The sequence below is a fragment of the Pseudoliparis swirei genome, chromosome 3 (genome assembly GCF_029220125.1).
Source record: "Pseudoliparis swirei isolate HS2019 ecotype Mariana Trench chromosome 3, NWPU_hadal_v1, whole genome shotgun sequence".
NCBI classification, from domain to species: domain Eukaryota; kingdom Metazoa; phylum Chordata; class Actinopteri; order Perciformes; family Liparidae; genus Pseudoliparis; species Pseudoliparis swirei.
Genome location: NC_079390.1, coordinates 10,795,263 through 10,801,721, shown reverse-complemented (window position 1 = coordinate 10,801,721; position 6,459 = coordinate 10,795,263). Strand labels below are relative to the sequence as shown.

The following is a 6,459-nucleotide window of genomic DNA, read 5'->3' as shown; positions in this document are numbered from 1 at the left end:
GCCCCACTGCTTTATCTAATCACTTCAAATTAACCTTAATACACACTGTGCCGTGGGCTCTTGACTCGGCTGTATCTCGCCGACATACCTTGTACAACTTCTCCACGTTCCCCGCTGAATGACGGCCACAGGGCCTAACTCGGGCTGACACGCGAGGCTCAACAAAAGTTAATTTGCAGATAACTTTGACAAAAAAAACAATCGGGGATCTCAAGGAATCACTATATAATGTGATGGAATATTTTGATTCACAAAAGTATAAAATAACCTTCCGGGGAGGATCTTCTTATTGTTGGTTGTATTACTCCGGCTGGATTTGCATGTACTCTGGCACAGTGTGGGGCCCACAGCGAAGATACGCTAAATTTAGCCGCAAGGAGACAAGTTGGTGGCCTTAAAATGCCCACAGGTTGCCCACTTAGAGATATCAACAGCTAAAAGCATTCCCTTGCAAGAATACTAGGTACATAATTACATTATATTACACTCATCTTGCACCAGACTGGACACCCCACTGACCCCAGAACAGCCTGACATCTTCAGGGCAGAGATTCATCCAATTATCCCTGCCGAAGCACTGCACAGATAGTAGCAGGAAGCTGGTCCGTTTATACAGTGCCCGGGTCATCTCACTGCATGCTGATGACATTCATAATGAAATATTCATCTTAGCACAGTCCACAGTGCTCTGTTTAACATCGAAAATCAGCCAGAAGTCTGCCTCTAGTCTTCATGACACTGATGCTGACTGTCTCATAAACTGCTGTGTACCGTTTCAAACAGGGCTGTCTGCTGGACTTCTCTTGCTCGACTGAATAAGGGAGACACTCCAACTGAATATGCTACAGTGCCCTGAGCGAAAGGCGAGGAATATCCATGATTAAGCTTCTCCTTTTTATTAAGCCATGAATACTCGGCACCCGTGCACATTCAGTGGCAAACATACAGATGGAATGGTGTCTTCTCCTCTTTGATATTCTTTTGTTGATCCTATGAGCAGCAGATGCAGGCCTCATGGAGTGCTCTTGGACCCCCTCTCGTTGGGTTGCTATGTTGGTCCTACCGTTCTCATAAGGTTTGTGGCGTGAGCTAACCCGTAGTGTTTATGTGTCCATGCGTACACATTTTGCCAAATAAATAACTGGTTGCCATCAGGGACCATTTTCCACAGCAACACATGCTACCTTTTACCAGACAGGCAAATGCAAATCTCCACAGTTACACTGCCATCAAGTGGTGGAAAAGCAGTAATCTGGTGTTGAGGATGAGAATCACTCAACTCACCTGTCTGGATTTTCCCAGCACATTATTCTATCAGTAGACAAAGCTGGTAAATGACTTCTTTAAATTGAACCTGCATCGAGGTTTGGGAAAACTGCAGAAATAATCCAGCTGCAGAGGAGAACAATATATTTATATGATTTTTAGACTTCCTTTGTATCTTGTATTCATGAACACATGAATACGAGCAGGCACGTGCACAGACATTTTGGGAGGCAGGTGCTCAAACCAAAAAAAGGGCACCCAATGCCAAAAAAAATTCTGACAGAGTTGAAGCACAAGCAGCAATACACTGATGAAGCTGTCCTCGACCTGCGTTTCCTCTGGCAGCATCAGACCGCTAGCTTACATTTTCTTTATGAATAAAGATGAATTATTATATAGCAACAACAGTACAAGCGTTCTGATTGGCAAATGGGTCGTCATGCCAGCCACGTATTGCCCTCCTTGTCTAATACGGATCCGTTTTGCCCTCTTACGTCATTTTCAAAATGAGCGATATTGATAGACATCAACAGCCAAGAGCAGTGGTCCTCAAACTAGGGCCCGCGGGCCGGATACGGCCCGCCTCCACATTTAGTCCGGCCCTCTGAACAATACGAGAGAGGCAATATGATATTTTTTTTCAGTCTGGCCACGCAAATCCTAGACTAGCCCGTTAAATAGAACGGAATAAGAACTCTCTTTTCTCTCTCTCTCTTCACTCTCTTCTCTCTCTTCTCTCTCTCCCTCTCTCTATTCTCTCAACATAACTAACGTCAGTAAAAAGCTGGACGAGGCTCGTGAGCGCCGTGGAGCACGTCGGGGCGAAATTCTCACAATAACTCAAATAAATGCCCCGTCGGATATTAAAACACATTTGGGGGGACTTGATGACAGAAAGAGTAACTTTTATTCTTAAATACGGATGAATGAAAATAAAAGTGTCTCCAGCAAAAAGTGCCCTTTTCTCATCCAGGGCAAAGGGGCTGCTGCTTGAGCACCACTAGGGCTCTATCTGTGCACGTGCCTGAATACGAGCATATAGTGACATAAAGATGAAGAGTACCTGGATATATTTTAAGGAATGACAGTTTGGGTATTTTGAATATCTGAAGATATTTAAAAATCAATATAATGGATTTGTATTTACATAATATAACTGTGCCCTAAACCCAGTATGTGTGTGTGTGTGTGTGTGTGTGTGTGTGTGTGTGTATTGCCTTTAAGTCTGAATAGATAAACAATGGGGAGGCTGCCGTCACACAAACGGGGGAAACGATTAACTGAAACTAAGTTCTGCTGCCATCTTCTGGTAACAAGGTCACAATACAGTACAAGCAACTTAATTCCCACATTCAATACAATTCACTTTCCTTTAAAATACAAGTTGTTAAATGGTACGAAAAACGATAACATGTCACACTCCTAATCTCTACTAATAATTTTCTTTTTGAAAATCATTTTAAAAAATGATCTCATCAGCAATGCTCAAGCAGCTGTGATGAGTTACTATAGAAACACCAGATGGTCTAGCCTCATATGTAGTGTTACGCTAAGGTAAAGGTTACATTAAATTACCTTTTCTGAACATCTACACTCCGTCACCTGTTCATTACCAGCACTTGAATATCCAATATCCAAATCCAGAACAAGATTGCCCCCTATCTCCTCCCCACTACCAACCACAGCTCCTCTTCAGACCTAATATTTTCAACAATAACTCAATTACGCAGTCGACGTCAGGAGCAGAATCGATGTGCAGAAGTTTGAGCCTTTGTTTAACTCTGAAGAGCGCGATGAGGCCAAACCTTGCAGCATTGCTCCTTTGAGCTGTTCACACATCCACGATTTTACACTTCTGCTGCCCACAGAATTCAAATGATTTGAACTTTGATCCTTCTAGCTGTGCAATGACCTTGCAAAGCCTGTCCAGTGAGATTGAAGCTGACCAAGAGGCTTACACATGAACTGAATGTGTGAGTTTCTAGAGATGTATAACTCCTAAATTGGTGCATATTGTGTGCATTGAGCATACTGCATAAACAATACATTGCAGATACATTACTGTTTAATATGAGTGTTGATACCGACGCTACCCAAACCATCTGCCAGCACGTCCCTTTTATCATTGGTAGACAATTTAGGAAGGGAAACAAAATCATCAACAAATTCCATCTAAATCTTTGGTGTTGTTGGGGTGTTATGAATATTGCAGCATCTTCAGAGAGCAATTGGGACTTTGTATTCTTATTAGACTGAGTCATACAGTCTTGACCTTTTGCCTCAGATATTTTCATATTGTTTAATGCTGTGTCAAGTTTGCTGAGACAAGTTTGGTAAAGGCTGTTGACAAGCGGGAGCGATTCCAGAGGGAAAGTACACGCTGGGTGAGTTCACATCGGGGCAGCATTCATAACGAGGAGCTTGATTGTTTTTTTTGTGTACATTTGCTGATGTTTAATTGCCTTAAAACCCGTGTGGGACACAGAAGGTAATTGGATGTAAGGACGGGAGGGATCGGGGGAGGAAGCAATTGGAACTGACAACTAAAAATTCTGCCCTATTAAAAATGTGAGACCAATAAAATATAGAGCTAAAAAAAATAATGTGAATAATTCAGAAAAGCACAACAGGACCAATATTCATGCAGTTGGCCAAAGAGGATGTTGCCCTTTTTTGGAGATCTTTTTTATTGTAACATGCAAATCAAAAGGATGTTTGGTTGTTCTCTTCTCCAGCTGAGTAATGTTGCCAGTTTGCATTTAATGTAATAAGAGCCACCTTGGCTGCATGTTTAGCTCTAATGATTGTACTTTACAATTGACGTCTTTGTCCTGAAGTGTTTCAAAGTGGTAATCATTCATGATCGGATGTGAAATAATTAATTATCCTCAATTACTTTGAAACTATTACAGACATTGTTAAACTAGATATTCACAATACACAACAATAATGATAATAATAATAATGTACTTTCGTTCTTACAATAATAATAATAATAATAATGATAATAATAATGATAATAACAACATACTTCAAAGTAAGCAAACAATCAACTTAACAATCAGCTATAAAACTGAAGATATGCACAGCTGGCTCCCATTAAGTCCCACTCAGCGAGATTCATTTACCATATTGGATCACAACAAGCAAATTAAGAAATGTGCAGAAACATTGATGACTCCAACGGGAAGTTATCATTTAAATGAAAGTTTCCTTGATGACGGGTTTTTACAGCACTTGGTCGAAATTATGATAGTAATCATGACACATTAGTATTATTATCTTCTTCTCGTTTTCATGCATTTATCTGCGTACATTTTGTTCCCGTTGTGAGCAGAGTTATGAAAAAGATGGCTCGTAAACTCTTGGGTGTAATCTAGGATCCAATGTAATCAATGTCTCTGTGCACGAAAACATCCTGCTTCAAAAACACTTTCCTTCCATCTGCAGTCAGGACTCTGAACGCTGCCTCTTACAATAAGTAATTCCCCCGCACCTGTATGCAATGATTTATTGAGTAGGCAGTTTGAAGCTTCTGTGAATCATGTTGATGTGCTATTATGTTATATCGGCTAGTGTCTGGCTATGTGAGATGTTGCTGACACTGAGCTGAAACTCATTAACATTTTGTTCCAAAAACTAATTCCACCCAATCTGGAAGAAGAAAAGTGAGAAAAAAAACATTCAAATATATATATATATATACATACATATAGGTTAGGGAACAAGTGTTCACAATCAGAACTATTGAAGATTGGACAGACCTTCACTATATGAACAATGTCCTTCCATTTATAAATAAAAAAATAATACTCTTCAAAACCTAATAGCAGCCTTCTTATTCAGTTTTGAGAGGCTACACTCATCATACGCCTTTGGCAACAGAGAATATACATATACAATATCCATAATATATCGTTATGTATCTCACAGGCAGTTAGTTGGCTTGCTCAGCTCAACTTTAATCTTATTGTGTTCAGTGTTGTGTGTCGATGCATGTATGACTGGACACACATGCAATCAAAGTACTTTGCACGTGGGCGTGTGTTACATGTGAGAGGCTGCTCACATGGCCACTGCAGTTGATTCAATGGTGTTGCTGTTTGCATGCAGAATTCTGCCAAGCGTCTATCCCCCATTAGCTCACAGAAACTGGAAAGACTCGCCCACTGTGCAGTTGCTTGGTGATTATTTTATCTTTAACTGCCAAGCAATTTTTCCCTAATTGTTAATGATACCAACTTCAAAGATTAGGATATTTTTTCTCATGTGCGTTTAAGATATGTTTTAGTATATTCTAGTCGAGGGATGTTCAAGATATATTTGAGCACGCTCATGTGGCGTGGTAGTCATAATAAGTCGTGGTGAGACATGTTATGGAATACAGTACACTGTGCAGCCTCACACTGCTTTGCAAAGACTGCTCTTCTTTTTTCTTTTTTTCCAGGTCACGAGCCATTTGACAAACTGGGACATTTTCATGTCTTTGCGCTCGTTCATATCACAACTGCCTATAAATCCCAAACTCTGCTACCCAGCCTCCTGTAAACAGGCGGAATTAGAGGGGGAAGAGATGCTATTGTGCCGCCTCAGCATTTACCAAAGGACAGTGCTCCCCTTAGGTCTTATACTTTAATGTCATACTGTAAGTTAGGGTCTTGGGTGTATAGAAAAATGCTCCTGCTGTCATACTGATAACAAAACAATATCAACCTTTTATCTTTTGTATCACGATGCTTTCATTATTTGAAATGTTCAATGCCTCAATTTGCTTAATTCATCATTTTTGCATGGATGTTTGCAGTGTCTATACGGAAGAATATATTATTAAATTCTTTTGTCATTGCCTTTTTAAAATGTATATTTAACCCTGTACCATGAAATGATAATGAACAAAGCACAGTCTCTGCTAGATTATTGTATCTCTTGAGGATTGTTTCTTTAAAATTACGAGTGTGGCCTGGCACTGATAAACAGGTCATTAATTTATGGTGGGGCTGTCAAATGGCTTTTAAGGGTTGTAAATACGCGGCTGGCATCATTTTGGAGACAGCTTCATAGAGCAGGTGAAGAAAAAGGTCAAGAAGACAGGAATGCAGCCTGTGTATAGATGAGGACTTCCAAGTTCGTCCAGTCATTAAGTTCAGACTCTTGCTGGAGTCTGCTCTAGTAATGAGCTCAAATTCTATTAAT

General features: G+C 40.2%; 1 long non-coding RNA gene across 1 annotated transcript; it reads left to right on the top strand.

The window, feature by feature from the left end:
- Positions 1 to 694: 694 nt before the first annotated feature.
- On the top strand, positions 695 to 6,112 carry LOC130190061 (uncharacterized). Its single transcript, XR_008830900.1, has 2 exons — positions 695 to 1,075; positions 5,714 to 6,112. It is a non-coding gene; the product is annotated as an uncharacterized LOC130190061 (long non-coding RNA).
- The last annotated feature ends 347 nt before the right edge of the window (positions 6,113 to 6,459 follow it).